Source organism: Eubalaena glacialis, chromosome X (genome assembly GCF_028564815.1).
Source record: "Eubalaena glacialis isolate mEubGla1 chromosome X, mEubGla1.1.hap2.+ XY, whole genome shotgun sequence".
Lineage (NCBI taxonomy): Eukaryota > Metazoa > Chordata > Mammalia > Artiodactyla > Balaenidae > Eubalaena > Eubalaena glacialis.
Window position 1 is genome coordinate 73,699,801 of NC_083736.1, and position 22,068 is coordinate 73,721,868.

The following is a 22,068-nucleotide window of genomic DNA, read 5'->3' on the forward strand; positions in this document are numbered from 1 at the left end:
CTATTTAGGTCTTCTGCCCATTTTTGGATTGGGTTGTTTGTTTTTTTGTTATTGAGCTGCATGAGCTGCTTGTAAATCTTGGAGATTAATCCTTTGTCCGTTGCCTCATTTGCAAATATTTTCTCCCATTCTGAGGGTTGTCTTTTGGTCTTGTTTATGGTTTCCTTTGCTGTGCAAAAGCTTTTAAGTTTCATTAGGTCCCATTTGTTTATTTGTGTTTTTATTTCCATTTCTCTAGGACCTGGGTCAAAAAGGATCTTGCTGTGACTTATGTCATACAGTGTTCTGCCTATGTTTTCCTCTAAGAGTTTGATAGTGTCTGGCCTTACACTTAGGTCTTTAATCCATTTTGAGTTTATTTTTGTGTATGGTGTTAGGGAGTGTTCTAATTTCATACTTTTACATGTACCTGTCCAATTTTCCCAGCACCACTTATTGAAGAGGCTGTCTTTTCTCCACTGTATATGCTTGCCTCCTTTATCAAAGATAAGGTGACCATATGTGCGTGGGCTTATCTCTGGGCTTTCTATCCTGTTCCATTGATCTATATTTCTGTTTTTGTGCCAGTACCAAACTGTCTTGATTACTGTAGCTTTGTAATATAGTCTGAAGTCAGGGAGCCTGATTCCTCCAGCTCCATTTTTCGTTCTCAAGATTGCTTTGGCTATTCGGGGTCTTTTGTGTTTCCATACAAATTGTGAAATTTTTTGTTCTAGTTCTGTGAAAAATGCCAGTGGTAGTTTGATAGGGATTGCATTGAATCTGTAGATTGCTTTGGGTAGCAGAGTCATTTTCACAATGTTTATTCTTCCAATCCAAGAACATGGTATATCTCTCCATCTATTTGTATCATCTTTAATTTCTTTCATCAGTGTCCTATAATTTTCTGCATACAGGTCTTTTGTCTCCTTAGGTAGGTTTATTCCTAGGTATTTTATTCTTTTTGTTGCAATGGTAAATGGGAGTGTTTTCTTAATTTCACTTTCAGATTTTTCATCATTAGTATACAGGAATGCAAGAGATTTCTGTGCATTAATTTTGTATCCTGCTACTTTACCAAATTCATTGATTAGCTCTAGTAGTTTTCTGGTAGCATCTTTTGGATTCTCTATGTATAGTATCATGTCATCTGCAAACAGTGACAGCTTTACTTCTTCTTTTCCGATTTGGATTCCTTTTATTTCTTTTTCTTCTCTGATTGCTGTGGCTAACACTTCCAAAACTATGTTGAATAATAGTGGTGAGAGTGGGCAACCTTGTCTTGTTCCTGATCTTAGTGGAAATGGTTTCAGTTTTTCACCATTGAGGACAATGTTGGCTGTGGGTTTCTCATATACGGCCTTTATTATGTTGAGGAAAGTTCCCTCTATGCCTACTTTCTGCAGGACTTTTATCATAAATGGGTGTTGAATTTTGTCGAAAGCTTTCTCTGCATCTATTGAGATGATCATATGGTTTTTCTCCTTCAATTTGTTAATATGATGTATCACGTTGATTGATTTGCGTATATTGAAGAATCCTTGCATTCCTGGAATAAACCCCACTTGATCATGGTGTATGATCCTTTTAATGTGCTGTTGGATTCTGTTTGCTAGTATTTTGTTGAGGATTTTTGCATCTATGTTCATCAGTGATATTGGCCTGTAGTTTTCTTTCTTTGTGACATCTTTGCCTGGTTTTGGTATCAGGGTGATGGTGGCCTCGTAGAATGAGTTGGGGAGTGTTCCTCCCTCTGCAATATTTTGGAAGAGTTTGAGAAGGATAGGTGTTAGCTCTTCTCTAAATGTTTGATAGAATTCGCCTGTGAAGCCATCTGGTCCTGGGCTTTTGTGTGTTGGAAGATTTTTAATCACAGTTTCAATTTCAGTGTTTGTGATTGGTCTGTTCATATTTTCTATTTCTTCCTGGTTCAGTCTCGGCAGGTTGTGCATTTCTAAGAATCTGTCCATTTCTTCCAGGTTGTCCATTTTATTAGCATAGAGTTGCTTGTAGTAATCTCTTATGATCGTTTGTATTTCTGCAGTGTCAGTGGTTACTTCTCCTTTTTCATTTCTAATTCTATTAATTTGAGTCTTCTCCTTTTTTCTCTTGATGAGTCTGGCTAATGGTTTATCAATTTTGTTTATCTTCTCAAAGAACCAGCTTTTAGTTTCATTGATTTTTGCTATTGTTTCCTTCATTTCTTTTTCATTTATTTCTGATCTGATCTTTATGATTTCTTTCCTTCTGCTAGCTTTGGGGTTTTTTTGTTCTTCTTTCTCTAATTGCTTTAGGTGCAAGGTTAGGTTGTTTATTCGAGATGTTTCCTGTTTCTTGATGTAGGCTTGTATTGCTATAAACTTCCCTCTTAGAACTGCTTTTGCTGCATCCCATAGGTTTTGGATCGTCGTGTCTCCATTGTCATTTGTTTCTAGGTATTTTTTGATTTCCCCTTTGATTTCTTCAGTGATCACTTCGTTATTAAGTAGTGTATTGTGTAGCCTCCATGTGTTTGTATTTTTTACAGATCTTTTCCTGTAATTGATATCTAGTCTCATAGCGTTGTGGTCGGAAAAGATACTTGATACGATTTCAATTTTTTTAAATTTACCAAGGCTTGATTTGTGACCCAAGATATGATCTATCCTGGAGAATGTTCCATGAGCACTTGAGAAAAATGTGTATTCTGTTGTTTTTGGGTGGAATGTCCTATAAATATCAATTAAGTCCATCTTGTTTAATGTATCATTTAAAGCTTGTGTTTCCTTATTTATTTTCATTTTGGATGATCTGTCCATTGGTGAAAGTGGGGTGTTAAAGTCCCCTACTATGATTGTGTTACTGTCGATTTCCCCTTTTATGGCTGTTAGTATTTGCCTTATGTATTGAGGTGCTCCTATGTTGGGTGCATAAATATTTACAATTGTTATACCTTCCTCTTGGATCGATCCCTTGATCATTATATAGTGTCCGTCTTTGTCTCTTGTAATTGTCTTTATTTTAAAGTCTATTTTGTCTGATATGAGAATTGCTACTCCAGCTTTCTTTTGATTTCCATTTGCATGGAATATCTTTTTCCATCCCCTCACTTTCAGTCTGTATGTGTCTCTAGGTCTGAAGTGGGTCTCTTGTAGACAGCATATATATGGGTCTTGTTTTTGTATCCATTCAGCCAGTCTGTGTCTTTTGGTGGGAGCATTTAATCCATTTACATTTAAGGTAATTATCGATATGTATGTTCCTATTCCCATTTTCTTAAATGTTTTGGGTTTGTTATTGTAGGTGTTTTCCTTCTCTTGTGTTTCTTGCCTAGAGAAGTTCCTTTAGCATTTGTTGTAAAGCTGGTTTGGTGGTGCTGAACTCTCTCAGCTTTTGCTTGTCTGTAAAGGTTTTAATTTCTCCATCAAATCTGAATGAGATCCTTGCTGGGTAGAGTAATCTTGGTTGTAGGTTTTTCTCCTTCATCACTTTAAGTATATCCTGCCACTCCCTTCTGGCTTGCAGAGTTTCTGCTGAAAGATCAGCTGTTAACCTTATGGGGATGCCCCTGTGTGTTATCTGTTGTTTTTCCCTTGCTGCTTTTAATATGTTTTCTTTATATTTAATTTTTGATAGTTTGATTAATATGTGTCTTGGTGTGTTTCTCCTTGGATTTATCCTGTATGGGACTCTCTGTGCTTCCAGGACTTGATTAATTATTTCCTTTCCCATATTAGGGAAGTTTTCAACTATAATCTCTTCATATATTTTCTCAGTCCCTTTCTTTTTCTCTTCTTCTTCTGGGACCCCTATAATTCGAATGTTGGTGCGTTTAATGTTGTCCCAGAGGTCTCTGAGACTGTCCTCAGTTCTTTTCATTCTTTTTTCTTTATTCTGCTCTGCAGTAGTTATTTCCACCATTTTATCTTCCAGGTCACTTATCCGTTCTTCTGCCTCAGTTATTCTGCTATTGATCCCATCTAGAGTATTTTTAATTTCATTTATTGTGCTTGTCATCGTTTCTTGGTTCCTCTTTAGTTCTTCTACGTCCTTGTTAAATGTTTCTTGCATTTTGTCTATTCTATTTCCAAGACTTTGGATCATCCTTACTATCATTATTCTGAATTGTTTTTCAGGTAGACTACCTATTTCCTCTTCATTTGTTAGGTCTGGTGTGTTTTGACCCTGCTCCTTCATCTGCTGTGTGTTTTTCTGTCTTCTCATTTTGCTTATCTTACTGTGTTTGGGGTCTCCTTTTCACAGGCTGCAGGTTCGTAGTTCCCGTTGTTTTTGGTATCTGTCCCCAGTGGCTAAGGTTGGTTCAGTGGGTTGTGTAGGTTTCCTGGTGGAGGGAACTAGTGCCTGTGTTCTGGTGGATGAGGCTGGATGTTGTCTTTCTGGTGGGTTCGTCCACGTCTGGTGGTGTGTTTTGGGGTGTCTGTGGCCTTATTATGATTTTAGGCAGCCTCTCTGTTAATGGATGGGGCTGTGTTCCTCTCTTGCTAGTTGTTTGGCATAGGGTGTCCAGCACTGTAGCTTGCTGGTCGTTGAATGAAGCTGGGTCTTGATGTTGAGATGGAGATCTCTGAGAGATTTTCGCCGTTTGGTATTACGTGGAGCTGGGAGGTCTCTTGTGGACCAGTGTCCTGAGGTTGGCTCTCCCACCTCAGAGGCACAGCCCTGATGCCTGGCTGGAGCACCAAGAGCCTTTCATCCACACGGCTCAGAATAAAAGGGAGAAAAAATGGAAAGAAAGAAAAAAAGAGGATAAAATAAAATAAAATAAAGCAATTATAATAAAAAATAAGAAAAAAAATTATTAAGAGTAAATTTATTAAGAAAAAAATTTTTTTTTAATTTAAAAAAATAGATTTATTAATTTTTTATACTAAAAATAAGAAAAAAATTATTTAGAAAAAATTTATTAAGAAAAAAATTTTTTTAATTTTTTAAAATAAAAAATATGAAAAAACTTATTAAAAATTTTTTTAAAAATAGAAAATAAGGAAAAAATTATTAAGAAAACATTTATTGGGAAAAAAAAAAATTTTTAAGCCAAAAAAAAAAATGGACGGACCTAACCCTAGGACTAACGGTGAGAGCAAAGCTATACAGACAAAATCTCACCCAGAAGCATACACATCTACACTCACAAAAAAAAGGAAAAGGGGAAAAGTTAATATATCCTGCTCCCAAAGTCCATCTCCTAAATTTGGGATGATTCGTTGTCTATTCAGGTATTCAACAGATGCAGGCACATCAAGTTGTTTGTGGAGCTTTAATCCGCTGCTTCTGAGGCTGCTGGGAGAGATTTCCCTTTCTCTTCTTTGTTCGTACAGCTCCCGGGGTTCAGCTTTGGATTTGGACCCGCCTCTGCATGTAGGTCCCCTGAGGGCGTCTGTTCCCCGCCCAGACAGAACGGGGTTAAAGGAGCAGCTGATTCGGGGGCTCTGGCTCAGTCAGGCCGGGGGGAGGGAGCGGTACGGAGGAGGCGGGGCGAGCCTGCGGCGGCAGAAGCCGGCGTGACGTTGCAGCAGCCTGAGGCGCGCCGTGCGCTCTCCCGGGGAAGTTGTCCCCGGATTACGGGAGCCTGGCCGTGGCGGGCTGCACAGGCTCCCGGGAGGGGCGGTGTGGAGAATGACCTGTGCTCGCCCACAGGCTGTTTGGTGGCGGCAGCAGCAGCCTTAGCGTCTCATGCCCGTCTCTGGGGTCCGCGCTGATAGCCGCGGCTCGCGCCCGTCTCTGGAGTTCGTTTAAGTGGCGCTCTGAATCCCCTCTCCTTGCACGCCGCGAAACAAAGAGGCAAGAAAAAGTCTCCTGCCTCTTCGGCAGCTGCAGACTTTTTCTCGGGCACCCTCCCGGCTAGCTGTGGTGCGCTAGCCCCTTCAGGCTGTGTTCCCGCAGCCAACCCCAGTCCTGTCCCTGGGATCCGACCGAAGCCCGCGCCTCAGCTCCCAGCCCCCGCCCGCCCCGGCGGGTGAGCAGACAAGCCTCTCGGGCTGGTGAGTGCTGCTCGGCGCCGAGCCTCTGTGCGGGAATCTCTCCGTTTTTCCCTCTGCGTCCCTGTTGCTGTGGGATCCGCGCTGATAGCCGCGGCTCGCGCCCGTCTCTGGAGCTCGTTTAGGCGGCGCTCTGAATCCCCTCTCCTTGCGCGCCGCGAAACAAAGAGGCAAGAAAAATTCTCTTGCCTCTTCGGCAGCTGCAGTCTCTTTCCCGGACTCCCTCCTGGCTAGCACCGAAGCCCGAGCCCCAGCTCCCAGGCCCCGCCCGCCCCGGCGGCTGAGCAGACAAGCCTCTCGGGCTGGTGAGTGCTGGTCGGCACCGGTCCTCTGTGCGGGAATCTCTCCGCTTTGCCCTCCGCACCAATGTGGCTGTGCTCTCCTCCGTGGCTCCGAAGTTTCCCCCCTCTGCTACCCGCAGTCTCTGCCCACGAAGGGGCTTCCTAGTGTGTGGAAACCTTTCCTCCTTCACAGCTCCCTCCCACTGGTGCAGGTCCCGTCCCTATTCTTTTGTCTCTGTTATTTCTTTTTTCTTTTGCCCTACCCAAGTACGTGGGGATTTTCTTGCCTTTTGGGTGGTCTGACGTCTTCTGCCAGCGTTCAGTGGGTGTTGTGTAGGAGCAGTTCCACGTGTAGATGTATTTCTCATGTATCTGTGGGGAGGAAGGTGATCTCCGCGTCTTACTCTTCCGCCATCTTGCCCCTCCCCCTCCTGGGTTTTTTTTTTTCTATTTAGAGATCATTTTAATGTAATTTCATTTTCCAGTTATTAATGATCCATAAAAAAGCAAAGTCATATGCATCAGTTTACATTTAGAAGAACATTAGGGTTATCTGGCAATGATAACTATTATTATAGATAAATTATGTCATTTCATGAATAACCTAGAAACAGTTTGATGTATTTCCTTACTTTGCATATAATTTAAAATATTAATAATATGAACAATATCAACAGTGAGAACAGAAACATAAAATTAAAAAATAAAACTTATAAATGTTAAAATTTTAAATATTTTGGGAACTTAGTTGCAGTCTAACTGAATAATACAATGTAGCTATATTTGATGTTTTATGATGTAATTGCAAATATTATCTTTTAAAATTTAGTTTTTTAATTATTTATTTCTAGGATATAGAAGTTTATTTGATTTTAAAATGTGGCCCTTATATCCAGCAACCCTACTCTATTAATTTATTAATTCTAATAACTGATCTATAGATGCTTAGATTTTCTATGTACACAAACATATTGTCTGTGATTAATAATGATTTTGTGTATTCTTTTCTACTTCTTAAAACTTCTATTTATATTTGCTTTCTTTAGATCACTGTCTGGTACTTTGAGTATAAAGATGCATAGAAGTGGAGATAGTGGACATCTTTGTATTTTTTCCAAATCAGCATAAATGTTTTTAATAATTAACTAGAAATAATTATCTTTTCTACAGGTTTTCTAAGATATTCTCCATGAGATCAAGAAAGTGTTCTTCTATTAGTCATATCCTAAGCACTTTATCATGAATACGTATTGAAATTTTGTTTAAATATTTTTTCTGTATATTGAGATCATCATTACTTTTCTCCTTTATTCTGTTAATGTAGAATGTTTTCAGGTATAAAACCTGCATTGCATTTGTAGAATAAACTTGGTCATGATATCAAATTCTTTACATATATCCCTGAATTTAATTTGCTAATATTTTGTCTATGATTATTTCACCTATGTTCATGAGAGAGATTGCAATGTCATTGTATTCATATTAGTCTGCTCTCTCTCATAAAATATATTAGGAACTCCTCCTTTTTTTCCCTGTTCTATACAAGATTTTGTCTGATATTGTTTTTTCCTTAAATGTTTGAAAGAACCCACCAATGAAGCCAACTAGCCTTAGATGTTTCTTTGAATTAACACTTCAGATTACAGAGACAATTCCTTTAATGCATGTTTATTCAGATTTAAAATAATTTTTACTTGTGTCTATTCTGATAAGTTGTATATCTAGGGAGTTTTCCATTTTACCTAAACTTTTACATTTTTTGGCCTAGAGTTGTTTAAAAGAGCCTCTTGTTATCTTTCAAATGTTGTGGATTTTTAGTGAGGTCTCTTTTTTCCATTCCTGATACTGCTATATTTATTCTCTTTTATTCTGTTTTCTTAATTGTACTTGTTAAATGATGACCAATTTTAATAATATTTTCAAATAACTATGTTTTGGGATGGATTTCCACTAATTTTTATTTTCTATTTCATTAATTTTGCTCATGTTAATATCCAAGTTTTCATTTCTTTTACAATTTTTTTTTTGAGTCCAGTTGCTGTTCTTTACTTCTTGAGATGGATGATTTTCAACCTTTAACATTTCAAATATGTGCATTTAGGACTGTATATTTCTCTAAGCAACTATAGTTATAACATAATAAATGTTTGATATATTAAACTTTCATTTTTGTTCAGTGAAATATTTTCTAATTTCTATTCTGATTTCCTTTTTGACTGAGTTATTTAAAATTTTATTGCTTAATTTTGAAGCATTTTGCAATTTGCTAGTTTTTCTTTTTGATTTCTCACATAATTACTTGTGGTGTGTGAATATATTCTAAGCAAATTCTGTTTGAAATTGTAGACACTTGGTTTATCGCCCATCATATAGCCAAGTTTGTCTACTTTCTTCAATATTGGGAAAGCTCCACCAGTTTGTTTTTTTTTTGGTTATTATTTACTTTATAAAAATTTTCCAGTCATTTTACGTTCACTTCCTCAGTGTTCTTACAGTTAAGTTGTGCTATTACAAACAGAATTATTTGGTTGTGACTTATTTTATCCAGTTTTTGCCTTTTAGTTGGATTTTTAGTTTTTTTGCATTTAACATAATTATATGTACATATTTTAATTTTAAATGATTTTTCCACTTTTTGCACATATTTCATGATTTTTCCTACCCTGTCTTCTTTTCTACTTTTCAAGTATTTTACATTATTTTATTTCTCTCTTGTACTAGCTTAGTGAAGATGCATTCTTTATTATTTTACTTATTAATCTAAGGATAAAATAATATTAATTTATTAAAGTGTGATATACATTAGTATTTTTACCATTTTTCAATAATGCTAAAAACTTAAAATGTTAAACAACACTTAATTTATCTCGGTATTTTTGTAATTGAATTAATGGTTTTTAATTTTAAATATCTATTAAATACCAGAAGACATTATTAACATTGAAAACAATCATTTTATGTTGCCTTCATCTTTATTCTTTCCTTTAATTTTCATTCCTTTGGGCATTTCTGTTTCTTTCTGGAGTCATTTTCACTTTGAGGAATTCCAGTTAATATTTTTTTCTAGTGTGAATCCTCTGACAATGAAATATCTCAAGTATATTTTTGTCTGCATATAACTTTAGTATGCCTTCAGTTTTGAATGATAGTTTTGATAGGTATGTAATTCTAGGTTAGTATTATCTTCTTTCAGCTTTTTAAGGATATTATTCTGCTATTGTCTGGTTTCCATGGTATGTAAGTCCAATAGTGTTGCCCAACAAAATACCTCAAACTGGGTGGTTTAAACAACATAAATTTATTTTCTCACAATTCTAGAGGCTGGAAGTCCAAGATCGAAATATCAGCAGGTTTGATTTCTCCTCAGGTCTCTCTTTTTGTCTTGCACATGGTCGTCTTCTCTCTCTGTCTTCACATGCCATTTTTTCTGTGCATACACATCCCTGATTTCTCTCCCTCTTTTAATAAGGACACCAATCTTATTGGATTAGATCCCCACTGTTGTGACTTCATTTAAACTTAATTATCTCCTTAAAAGGTCCTATCTCCAAATACAGTCACATCGTGTTTTAAGGCTTCAACACATGAATTTTAGGTGGACACAGCTTAGTCCATAACACATGATTTCTGCTGGTAAGTTAGCTCTCATTCTTTATTTTGCTTTTTTCAATACATTGTATCAATTTTTTCCTTTTTTCTTAAGATTTGTCTTTGATTTTTAGTAGTTTTTCTATGATATGCCAAGTTTAGGTTTGTTTGTTTACTCATCCATTTATTCAATTCCTACTTTAAAATCATACTGTCTCAAATTTGAACTTTTTGAATTTTCAGTCATTATATCTTCAAATATTATGTTTGCTCCATTCTCTTTTTCTTTGGTTTCTATGATTACTGTTACACGTTAGAATTTTACATTTTATCCCTTATTTATGTCATTGATTCCTGTATTTCCCATCTTTTTTTATGATTCAGCTTGTATTATTCCTACTGACCTATTTTTAATTCACTAATCCTGTGCTCAGTTGTGTCCAATCTATTATAAATATATTTATTGAGTTAACTTTGGTTTTAATTTTTTTCACTTCTAGAATTTCTATTTGATTCTTTTAAAAACAGCTTTATTATTTTTTTTCACCCATTTGAAGTGTGAAATTCAGTGGCTTTTAGTATATCTGTAGAGTTATACAACATCACCACAAGAGCTAGTTGATTTTTTAACAAAATATTTCAATTCTTTTGTGAAATTCTCCATCTGTTCCTCCATTTTTTTACACATTAATCACAGTTATCCTAAATCCTTGGATTTCTTTCATTTAATTTTTCTTTTCAGTCATTTGAACTTTTTTTTTTTTGGCATGCCAATTAATTTGTGACTGTATGCCAAACATTGTGTGTAAAGACTGTAGTGGACCCAGATGACATTATATTCTCTTAGAGAGGGACTTCCCTTTTCTCTGCTAAGTAGAGCTCTTTCTTAAAATAGGCAGAAACTGAGCTGCTTTGAAGCTGGAACTTGGTAAGATTCCTTGTAATTTTTCCTCTACTCCCACCCCCTATTCCCAAAGAATATTCTCCAGGGCTTTTTGGCTGTGAGTTAGAGGTGTTAATTGTGATTTTTTCTCTCTACTAATTCTTGGACTCTGATACTTCTCTGGGAGAGAAGACTGTGAAAACTAATTCTACTTTAAACTGGCCTTCTTCTTACCTTTTTAGCCTTCTTCCCCATGAAGTTTCAAAATTTGATATATGTATTATAGAGAAAATTACCATGTATTTGAAGTCTTTCTAATATTCAATTTTGTGGTTTCACAACACTGTGAGAGTGTCAAAATCTCCACTTCTTTTTATGTCTCCTAGGATTAGCCTTATGCAGTGGCAAAGTCTGGATTATCAGATTCTTGGCATGCCCAGAATTGGCAAATATCCCCAGGGGAAAAAAATGCTCCAAAAATTAGCTCATCTTTCTAAGGTTATCCATTCTCCAAGATCTTAACAGTTTCTTTTTCTTTTTCTTTTTTTTGGAGTTTTAGCAGTTCTATGATTCCATTAAGCAGATAATTTTAAAATTTCAAAACCTTTTCTTGTTCTTACAGGAAATTTGATTCTTACACAAACTTTGTTATATTCAGAATATGGTGTTTTATTTTCTAATGTGATCTTGCATTCTTTTTTGCTTATTTTTTATTTATTCACAAATGAGACTGCTTGTAGTTTTCAATTTTAGTATGAATTTCATCATGTTTTAGGATGAGTGTTATACACATTTTATAAAATGCCTTTAGAATTTTTTCTCTTTTTTTCTATTCTCTAAAATAGTTTAGATAGCACTAAGATTATCTGACCTTTAGAGGTTTGGAAGAATTCTCTTGTGAAACTATTTGTACTCAGTACTTTTTTTGGTACTATTCCTCAACTACTTTATTTTTTTCTATGACATCTTTTTGTGTTTAAATGTTGCCTATATTGTGATCAATTTTGGTAAGCTGTGTAATACAGAAATTTATTTTTTTAATCTCACTCAAAATTTATTGCATATTATTTCTGCAAATAATCTCTTCTGATTTTAAATTTCTAATTCAAAGGTATTTTTCATTATAATTGCTAATGTGCTGTTCTTGTTTTCTGTTTTATTTTTTTAAAAATGAAAATAGCTAATGATTTGTCTAATATTTTGCTTTTGAAAAGTTTGACATTCATTTATTAGTTTTTTTCTAAGTGTGCTATTAAATACTCTTAAGAAAAGGAGTAAATGCAAATCAAAATTGCATATTTTGTTGAAGATAATGATAAATGAGAGTTCAATATATCACATAAATCAAATCAAAGATTACAACACCACTTTTGAAATAGTCTTGTTTTTTTAAAATCTACATCAGATTTTGCTCCCTGATACAACTATTAATTTAATCTAAATAAAGAAGTATATCATAATAATGAAATGAGAAAAAAAATACCAGGTAACTATACAGGACAATTCAATGTCTGCATTCATCTTAATTATCAAATTTTTATTTGTCCTTTTGCTTTCTTTTGGTTAACTTGTGTTTGATGTATTTAGTTTCATGCATTTATCTTAATGTGTTTACTATTTAAATTCTATAATTTTTCTCTGAAAACTTTTAATTGTATCTCACATTTCCTTCAAAAACATTTTGTTATACAAATATCAAAAATTTACATTTGCAATTATAATAGACTGTATTTCTATGGTAAGTAATACAATAATAAAATCAAATAATAGTAAATATCCATGATTGTAGAGAAAAAAATGAATGATAAAAATAATTAATTGATCCAAAAGACCATACATAAGATGAGAAGGAGATGTATAAAAAGGAAGATGAGGAGTTCCCTGGCAGTCCTGTGGTTAGGGCTCTACTGCACAGTGCAGCCAAAACAAAACAAAACAAAACAAAACAAAAAAAAACAAAGATGAATGGACAACAGAGACAGAGTTTGGAAGATTGCAGATTTAATCCCAAATATGTAAGTACTTACATTGAAATAGTAACCAAAGAATGTGATACTTTATCTCCACTACTGTTTAACATTATGTTAAAGGTATTAGTTAATACAATTAGAATCTTAAGAATTGAGAAAAAAAGACAAAGCTTTTTCTATTTAGAGATTATATCATTATATAGTGAGGAAAGTACAAATTGAGAAAAAAAGTGCAAAAAAATGTTAAGAAAATTTTTGAAGTAACGAGATACAAAATTCTTATAGAAAAATCAAAAGATTTCACTTATAAAAATGAAAACCAATTAAAATATGTAACAAACTAGGAAACCCAATTACAGTAGCAGAAATAAACAAAAATCATAGGCATTTTTTTGTAATGCACAAAACTTAATGAGGAAGATTATGAAACATTTCTGAAAGGACTAAATTTAGACATATCATTTTTTCAAAGGACTTAGTTTATATTTATAATGTAATCTTAAAAATAATAAAAGGTTTATTTATTTTTGGTATCAGACAAATTAATTATAAAGTTTATATGGAAAAATCATTAAGCCTGTAAAAAATGAAAAAAAAAAAAACCAACTGTGTGTGTGTGTATATACATAGCTATAAAATATATAGCTTCAAAAATTAAGATTGTGGAAATCCATGCCAGTTATCAATGTATTTCCTCTCAGCTACAAATTCACCCTGCAATACTTACTCTATGAGAATGCATGGAATTCCTTTCAGTGTTTCTTCTTTACAGTGAGCACAATGTTAAGCTGTCTTAGTAGACAGAACTAAAGGAACATTATAGGATAAAGAGCCTCTCTTTCTGGTTCTGGTGGCTATACCATGAGTCAGTGGTATGAGGAGGAGGACATCCAGTGGTACTCTACCCCAACCACATGTCCAGAATTGGTGGTCTCTTGGTTGCCATTCATCCCTGGTCAGGGCAGATAATCACATGCCTGTGGTCTGAAATACATGAACACTATGCACTTTTCTAAGCATCCCGCCTGCCCTGGCACCTTGACTCATTCTTATCACTTGTCTTCTGGATGTTATCTCAAATGGCCCTCCCAAGGCTGTAGTTCTCCCAACATGGACACTGCATGCTCCAGGACTCCCTACCATACAGGCACTCTTACTCCCTCTAAATACCTGTCTGCCTGGCCACAGGCTTCAGCTCACCTGCACCACAGAGCATTGTTTCTTGCTTGCTCAGTGATTGTAGAACAAATCTTGCCTGGAAAACCTAGCAACATTCTCTGCTATCCAGAGGGCTGCAATGAAATCTGAAACTGTATCCTTGGGGAAAAAGTCTCCCTTTGAGGTTTGTCCTTCCTTGAGCACTGTCCCTCAGCTGTAAGATACCCTATGAGTCCTCTTACATCTCATAGCTGCTATTTATTATAGCTTAATAATTCTTTATATGAAATATCTCCATGTTTAAATCACTGAGAAGTTTCTGTATACTGAGAGCAACAAAAGTAATACAGAATTAGTTCCTGGAGTAGTCTCACGATATAGCTCACTTAAGATGAAATTTTGGGCTTTGTTTTGTTGGGATAAAGTGCCATGCTGAGCTCATTGACAATGGGAAGTGCAATGCTAGCAAGGATGTTATGTGATGGCATCACAAAATCAATCAGTTTTCATCTGTGGTTGGCAAGATTCCTCAACCTTGATACTATTGACATTTTGGTGCAGATAATTATTTGTGGTGGGGAGTTGTGTGCTTTGTAGTATGTATAGCAGCACCCCTGACCTCTTCCCACTAGATGCCTGTAGCATCCCCACCAAATTTTTACAACTAAAAGTATCTTCAGGCATTGCCTAATGTCCTCTGGGTGAATGAGGCAAAGTTGTTCCTGGATGAAACTCCTGAATTGATTATGATGAAACTGAGGGTTCAAGTGACTGCTGCACTTAACAATTATGGTAGCAATGATGACTATAAGAACTTTAAGGACTGTGCAATGGATTCTTTTGAGCACACTTAAACACCTATAGAGAAAAAATGGCAAGCTCAAATCTGGTAATTCAGAGTTCAATTCTAAGAACTGAAGATCTTACATGACAACACTAAAGGAATGTTTTATTTCTTGTTACTGCTGAAAATCAAACACAAATTAAATTGTGTGGGTTGTTGATTTACAATGACAGTTGAACTCACAGTCTTGCAAGTTGCTCATGAGACTATTAGGGTATAGATTGATAAAGAATGGGATCATTAAAATTGGAATGATTGGATCCAGATGAAATAAACAATTTTGAATGCACAATCTATTCTGAGCCTGAAAGTAGCTTGTCAGCAACCTTTCTTCTTGGGAAATTTTCAGGAGATTTATTGGTATGGAAAGTGGCAAGATTTATCCTCCAAGGTGATAAACAAGTTGTTAGATTTCACACCACCCACTATAAAAAAGGAAGCAAAACACTTGGTAGGCGTTCTTGGATTATGGAAAAACATATATTTGAATGTGATACTTCAATCCATTTACAGAGTCACCCATAAGACTGCCAATTTTGACTGGGGATCAGAGCAAGAGAAGACGCTATCAAATTCAGTCTGCGTCATAAACCACTCTATCAACTTTGGTCTTTATGATCCATCAAATCCAATGATAACTTGAAGTGGCCATGGAAAATAAGGGTGCAATATTGAACCTTTGGCAAGTGCCAATTGGGGAATCAGTGGAGACTTTTAGAACTTTGGAGCAAATATAAAGCTCCTTTTGCAGATGTATATCCATGTACATCATCTCCTGAAAATAGCTGCCTTAATGGAAAAGTTAGATGACAATGAAGGCACAGTTATGGTGTCAACTGATGGATATTGCTGTGAAACAGTGTGCAATTTTTGCTTTAAATGAGAGGCAATTTTATTGTGCTTTGTCTCCCATAGCCTGGGTCCAGGAATTCATAGGTGGAAGTGAGAATGCTTCCTCTCACTAATAACCCATTCACAGGTTTTTGTCTTCCTTTCTAAAAATCTTTTATCTCCACTGGCTTGGGGAACTTGTTTCCAAAAGAAGAAAGACTTCTACCAAGTGAAATAGCAATGGTTTTGTTGAATGGAAAAATGAGACTATCACCTGACCATTATGGCTCATTATGCAGTAAATCAACAGGCAGACAAATGAGGTAAACTATCAGCAGGTGTGATTGATTATAATCATCAAGGGGAAATTTGTTTGCTAAAACACAATGGAGATAAGGAAGACTATAAATGGAACCCAGAGGATTCTTTAGGGTCTCTGGTATTTCCTTGGCCAATAATAAAGATTAGTGGAAAAGTATAGCAAACAAATTAAGGCTGGCAACTGAGAAATCAGATCCTCTAGGGATGAAAGTTTAGGTCACTCTACCAGGTAAAGAAACCAGCTCAAACGATGTTCTTGCTGAAGGCAAGGATAATATAGAATGAGTATTTGAAAAAGAAAGCCATAGGTAAATATCAACTACAATTTCATGGTCAATTTAAGAAATGAGGTTTATAAAAGTATGTTAGTTTGCTAGGGCTGTCACAACAAAATACCATAGACTACCACAGACTCGGTGGCTTATCAACAGAAATTTGTTTTCTCACAATTCTGTAGAATAAAGTCCAACCTCAAGGGCTCAGTTGGTTTGATTTCTCCTGAGGCCACTACCATTGGCTTGCAGACAGCCGCTTTCTCCTTTTGCCCTCTCATGCTCTTTCCTCTGTGTGTACATCACCTGTATCTCTCTTTTTCCCAAATTTTCTCCTTATAGCAGCAACCAGTAAGATTGAATTAGAACTCAGCCTAACTAATTCATTTACTTACTTCTTTAAAAGCCCTATCTCTAAACACTATCTCCAAATATTTTGAGGTACTAGGGGTTAGGGCTGCAACATATGAAAGCCTTCCATATTTCTATGTGCTTGTTTTATGATAGCTGCCACCACATTCTTGGGAAAGACATGACTTGTGCTCACTTCAGGTCCAGCTCCCTCACCAAAGCCACTGGGCCCATGCAGACTGTATAGGATCACACCACACAAGGACACCCCTTCAAACCTGGGATAGGTAACTGTTTCACGTAATTTCATACAGACAGAAAAGGTTAAACAAAATGAGAAAACAGAGGAATTTGTTTCAAATGAAAAAACAAGAAAAAAATCCTGAAAAAACAACTAATAAAAAAAGATAATTTATCAGATAGAGTTCAAAGCATTAGTGATAAGAATGTTAAATGAACTAGGGGAAAGAATAGATGAACACAGTGAGAATTTTATCAAGGAATTGGAAAATGTAAAAAAGAACCAGTCAGAACTGAAGAGTACAATAACTGAAAAGGAAAACACACTAGAAGGAATTAAGCAGACTAGGTGATAAGGAAGAATGCGTAAAATATATGGAAGGTCTTATAATGGAAATCACTCACTCGGAACAACAAAAACAAAAGCAAACAAAAAAGAGAACAGTTTAAGGAACATTTGGGACAAAATCAAGTGTACAATCATTTGCAGTATAGGAGTCCTAGAAGGAAAAGGGAAAGAGAAAAGGGTCAAAAAATTATTTGAGGAAATTATGGCTGAAATCTTCCTGAACCTGAAGAAGAAAACAGATATCCAGGTACAGGAAGTTCAGAGAGTCCCAAAATAGATGAACCCAAAGAGATTGACACCAAGACATATCATAATTAAAATGGCAAAAGTTCAAGATAAAGAGAGAATTCTAAAGGCAGCAATAAAAAAAAGATCACATACAAGGGAAGCTCCATAAGGCTATCAGATGATTTTTCTGCAGAAACTTTGCAGGTCAGAAGGGAATGGCATATTTAAAGTGCTGAAAAATCTACAACCTAGGATACTCTACCCAGCAAGATTATTATTCAGAATTGAAGGAGAGATAGCAAACTTCTCAGACAAGCAAAATCTAAAAGAGTTCATCAATACTAAATCGACCCTAAAAGAAATGTTAAAGGGTCATCTCTAAGTAGAAAAGAAAAGGCCATAACAAGAAGTAAAAATCTTTAAGAAAGGAAAAATCCCACTAGTAAAGACATGTGTATATTTCAACATACTAACATTTATTTCTCCTTATTTCCATTTTTATTTTATACAGAAGGTCTTGAAGGCTAGATCTCCAAATTAGTCTTTAAATAAGAGAATATTAAGTAGGAATGTGACAAAATTTGTGGAAAAAATAATGTAGCCAGTAATAGATATAACTCTTGAGATTTTGCATCTTCTTATTTTGGGGAACAATTAGAACTTCTTCACTTGTCAGGATAGTCATATCTTGTTAGGTCAAAGTGTGAACTTGTTTTGTTGTTATAAAGAAGTTAAAATGTGTGTAAAAAGTACGTATGGAAATGGAGTAGCCAAAGGTGTGGATTGTGCCAGTTATCAATCTATTGCCTCTTAGCTCCAATTCACATTTCAGTATTTTCTCAGTAATAATGAATGCAATTCCTTTAAGTGTTTCTCCTTTACAGTAGGCTAAATGTTAAGCTTTCTCAGTAGACACCAGTGGAGGCATACTGAAAATGACATGTATTCTCTAGATGTTTTGGTGGCTGTACCATCAGGCAATATTGTGTATATGAGGACATTTGGTGGTTCTTTTCCTCTGCTATGCACTCAGAATGTGTGGTGTCTTGGTGACCTTGCAGCCCAGACCTAGTCTGATGATCACCTTCCTGTGGCTTTCTCAAAAGAACACTTCAAGCTCCAGATATCCCATCTCCACCAGGTCTTAACTCCCTTTCATCAACTTTGATCCTTAAGATTTATTTCCCATGACCCTCTTGATTCCATAATCCTGACAGGAATATTGTGTGCTCCAGGCCTCTTTCCTACACTGGCAGCATCATTCTCTGTCCATGTCCTAATGTCAGGTACAGATTGTGGATTGCTTGCATCCTGGAAGTTTGCTTTCTACTCTCCCAGCAACTGCAGACTATCTCTAGCCTGAATAATCCAGTGAATTTCTTCGTTATCTGGTGGGCCATAACTACACTCTCTCAAAAAAGATCTTAACCTGCCTTGGTGAAGTAACTCACTTTCAAGCTTATCCTTCATTGAGAATTCTCCCTCATCTCTAGGGTACCCTATAGAGTTTTCTTGCATTTTATACTTACTATTTTATCATAGTTGAAAAATTGTTTGTAATAAATTTCTACTGTTTAGATGGCTGAGCAGTTTCTATTTCCTGATTAGACTCAGATTGGTACAAAGTCATACAGAGAATTGGTACAGAATAGAAATTCCAGAAGTAGGTCCATATACTTTTGAAGATTGAGTACATGATAAAAGTGGGTTCTCAAAATATTATGTAAAGATATACTTGTAAATATATGTTGTTAGGTAATCAATGTAGCCATATGGGAAAGGAAATTTTGAATCTATATTCACACTGTGCATCAGAATAAATATCAAAATGGGTCAAAAATTTAAATATAAAAATGACATCATAAAAGTACAAAAAATGTTAAATACTTAAAAACCAACAAAAGGAGAGGTATTTCTAATTAAGAAACACTTTTCATGATATACTGGGATCATTTACTACACTTAAAACTTTTATTCACCATTTTAACGGAGACCCATGCCAGGGCAATAGGGCAAGGAATGGGAGAGAAAAATATCGATATACATATGTATATAAAAATTTCATTCACTAACAACAGAATTATGTAGGTAGAGAATTTTAAAATGTCTAGAGATAAATGACAGTAAATAAGTAAATTTAGAAAGCTTACTGGATAAAACTCAATACAAAAATCTATTATATTTTGCTACACTAGGAAGAAAAATTTATAATATAATTTTAAAGATGATACCACTTTAAATAGCATCAAGACAAATACTTATGAATATATCTAATAAAGATGTCACATAGGCGGGGCGGCGGGTATGGCTCGCGGCCTTTCTGGGGCTTTTGGTGCGGGTGATCCCGGCACTGCTAGGGCACCGTGCCTGGGACTGAAAAGCTCCCAGCTGCCTCTTTCGGGTGGCGGTTGGAGCCAGCGCCTGTGACCATCTGGGCTGACCTACCTTGTCAAGCATTCTGCTCTCCCTTGACAGGAAAACTAAGAAGGAAAGAATGGCTGTGGATTTGCTGCCTGCTCAGATGACACCGTGTGGATGAAAGGCTCTTGGTGCTCCAGCCAGGCATCAGGGTTGTGCCTCTGAGGTGGGAGAGCCAACTTCAGGACACTGGTCCACAAGAGACCTCCCAGCTCCATGTAATACCAAATGGCGAAAATCTCTCTGAGATCTCCATCTCAACATCAAGACCCAGCTTCACTCAATGACCAGCAAGCTACAGTGCTGGACACCCTACGACAAATAACTAGCAAGACAGGAACACAGCCCCATCCATTAGCAGAGAGGCTGCCTAAAATCCTAGTAAGGCCACAGACACCCCAAAACACACCACCAGATGTGGACGTGCCCACCAGAAAGACAAGATACAGCCTCATCCACCAGAAAACAGGCACTAGGCCCCTCCACCAGGAAGCCTACACAACCCACTGAACCAGCCTTAGCCACTGGGGACAGATACCAAAAACAACGGGAACTACGAACCTGCAGCCTGTGAGAAGGAGACCTCAAACACAGTAAGATAAGCAAAATGAGAAGACAGAAAAACACACAGCAGATGAAGGAGCAAGGTAAAAACCCACCAGACCTAACAAATGAAGAGGAAATAGGTAGTCTACCTGAAAAAGAATTCAGAATAATGATAGTAAGGATGATCCAAAATCTTGGAAATAGAATAGACAAAATGCAAGAAACATTTAACAAGGACGTAGAAGAACTAAAGAGGAACCAAGCAATGATGAAAAACACAATAAATGAAATTTAAAATACTCTAGAAGGGATCAATAGCAGAATAACTGAGGCAGAAGAATGGATAAGTGACCTGAAAGATAAAATGGTGGAAATAACTACCGCAGAGCAGAATAAAGAAAAAAGAATGAAAAGAACTAAGGACAGGCTCAGAGACCTCTGGGACAACATTAAACACACCAACATTCGAATTATAGGGGTCCCAGAAGAAGAAGAGAAAAAGAAAGAGACTGAGAAAATATTTGAAGAGATTATAGTTGAAAACTTCCCTAATATGGGAAAGGAAATAGTTAATCAAGTCCTGGAAGCACAGAGAGTCCCATACAGGATAAATCCAAGGAGAAACACGCCAAGACACATATTAATTAAACTATCAAAAATTAAATATAAAGAAAACATATTGAAAGCAGCAAGGGAAAAACAACAAATAACACACAAGGGAATCCCCATAAGGTTAACAGCTAATCTTTCAGCAGAAACTCTGCAAGCCAGAAGGGAGTGGCAGGATATATTTAAAGTGATGAAGGAGAAAAACCTACAACCAAGATTACTCTACCCAGCAAGGATCTCATTCAGATTTGATGGAGAAATTAAAACCTTTACAGACAAGCAAAAGCTGAGAGAGTTCAGCACCACCAAACCAGCTTTACAACAAACGCTAAAGGAACTTCTATAGGCAAGAAACACAAGAGAAGGAAAACACCTACAATAACAAACCCAAAACATTTAAGAAAATGGGAATAGGAACATACATATCGATAATTACCTTTAAATGTAAATGGATTAAATGCTCCCACCAAAAGACACAGACTGGCTGAATGGATACAAAAACAAGACCCATATATATGCTGTCTACAAGAGACCCACTTCAGACCTAGGGACACATACAGACTGAAAGTGAGGGGATGGAAAAAGATATTCCATGCAAATGGAAATCAGAAGAAAGCTGGAGTAGCAATTCTCATATCAGACAAAATAGACTATAAAATAAAGACTATTACAAGAGACAAAGAAGGACACTATATAATGATCAAGGGATTGATCCAAGAGGAAGGTATAACAATCGTAAATATTTATGCACCCAACATAGGAGCACCTCAATACATAAGGCAAATACTAACAGCCATAAAAGGGGAAATTGACAGCAACACAGTCATAGTAGGGGACTTTAACACCCCACTTTCACCAATGGACAGATCATCCAAAATGAAAATAAATAAGGAAACACAAGCTTTAAATGATACATTAAACAAGATGGACTTAATTGATATTTATAGGACATTCCACCCAAAAACAACAAAATACACATTTTTCTCAAGTGCTCATGGAACATTCTCCAGGATAGATCATATCTTGGGTCACAAATCAAGCCTTGGTAAATTTAAGAAAACTGAAAACATATCAAGTATCTTTTCCAACCACAACACTATGAGACAAGATATCAATTACAGGAAAAGTTCTGTAAAAAATACAAACACAAGGAGGCTACACAATACACTACTTAATAACGAAGTGATCACTGAAGAAATCAAAGGGGAAAACAAAAAATACC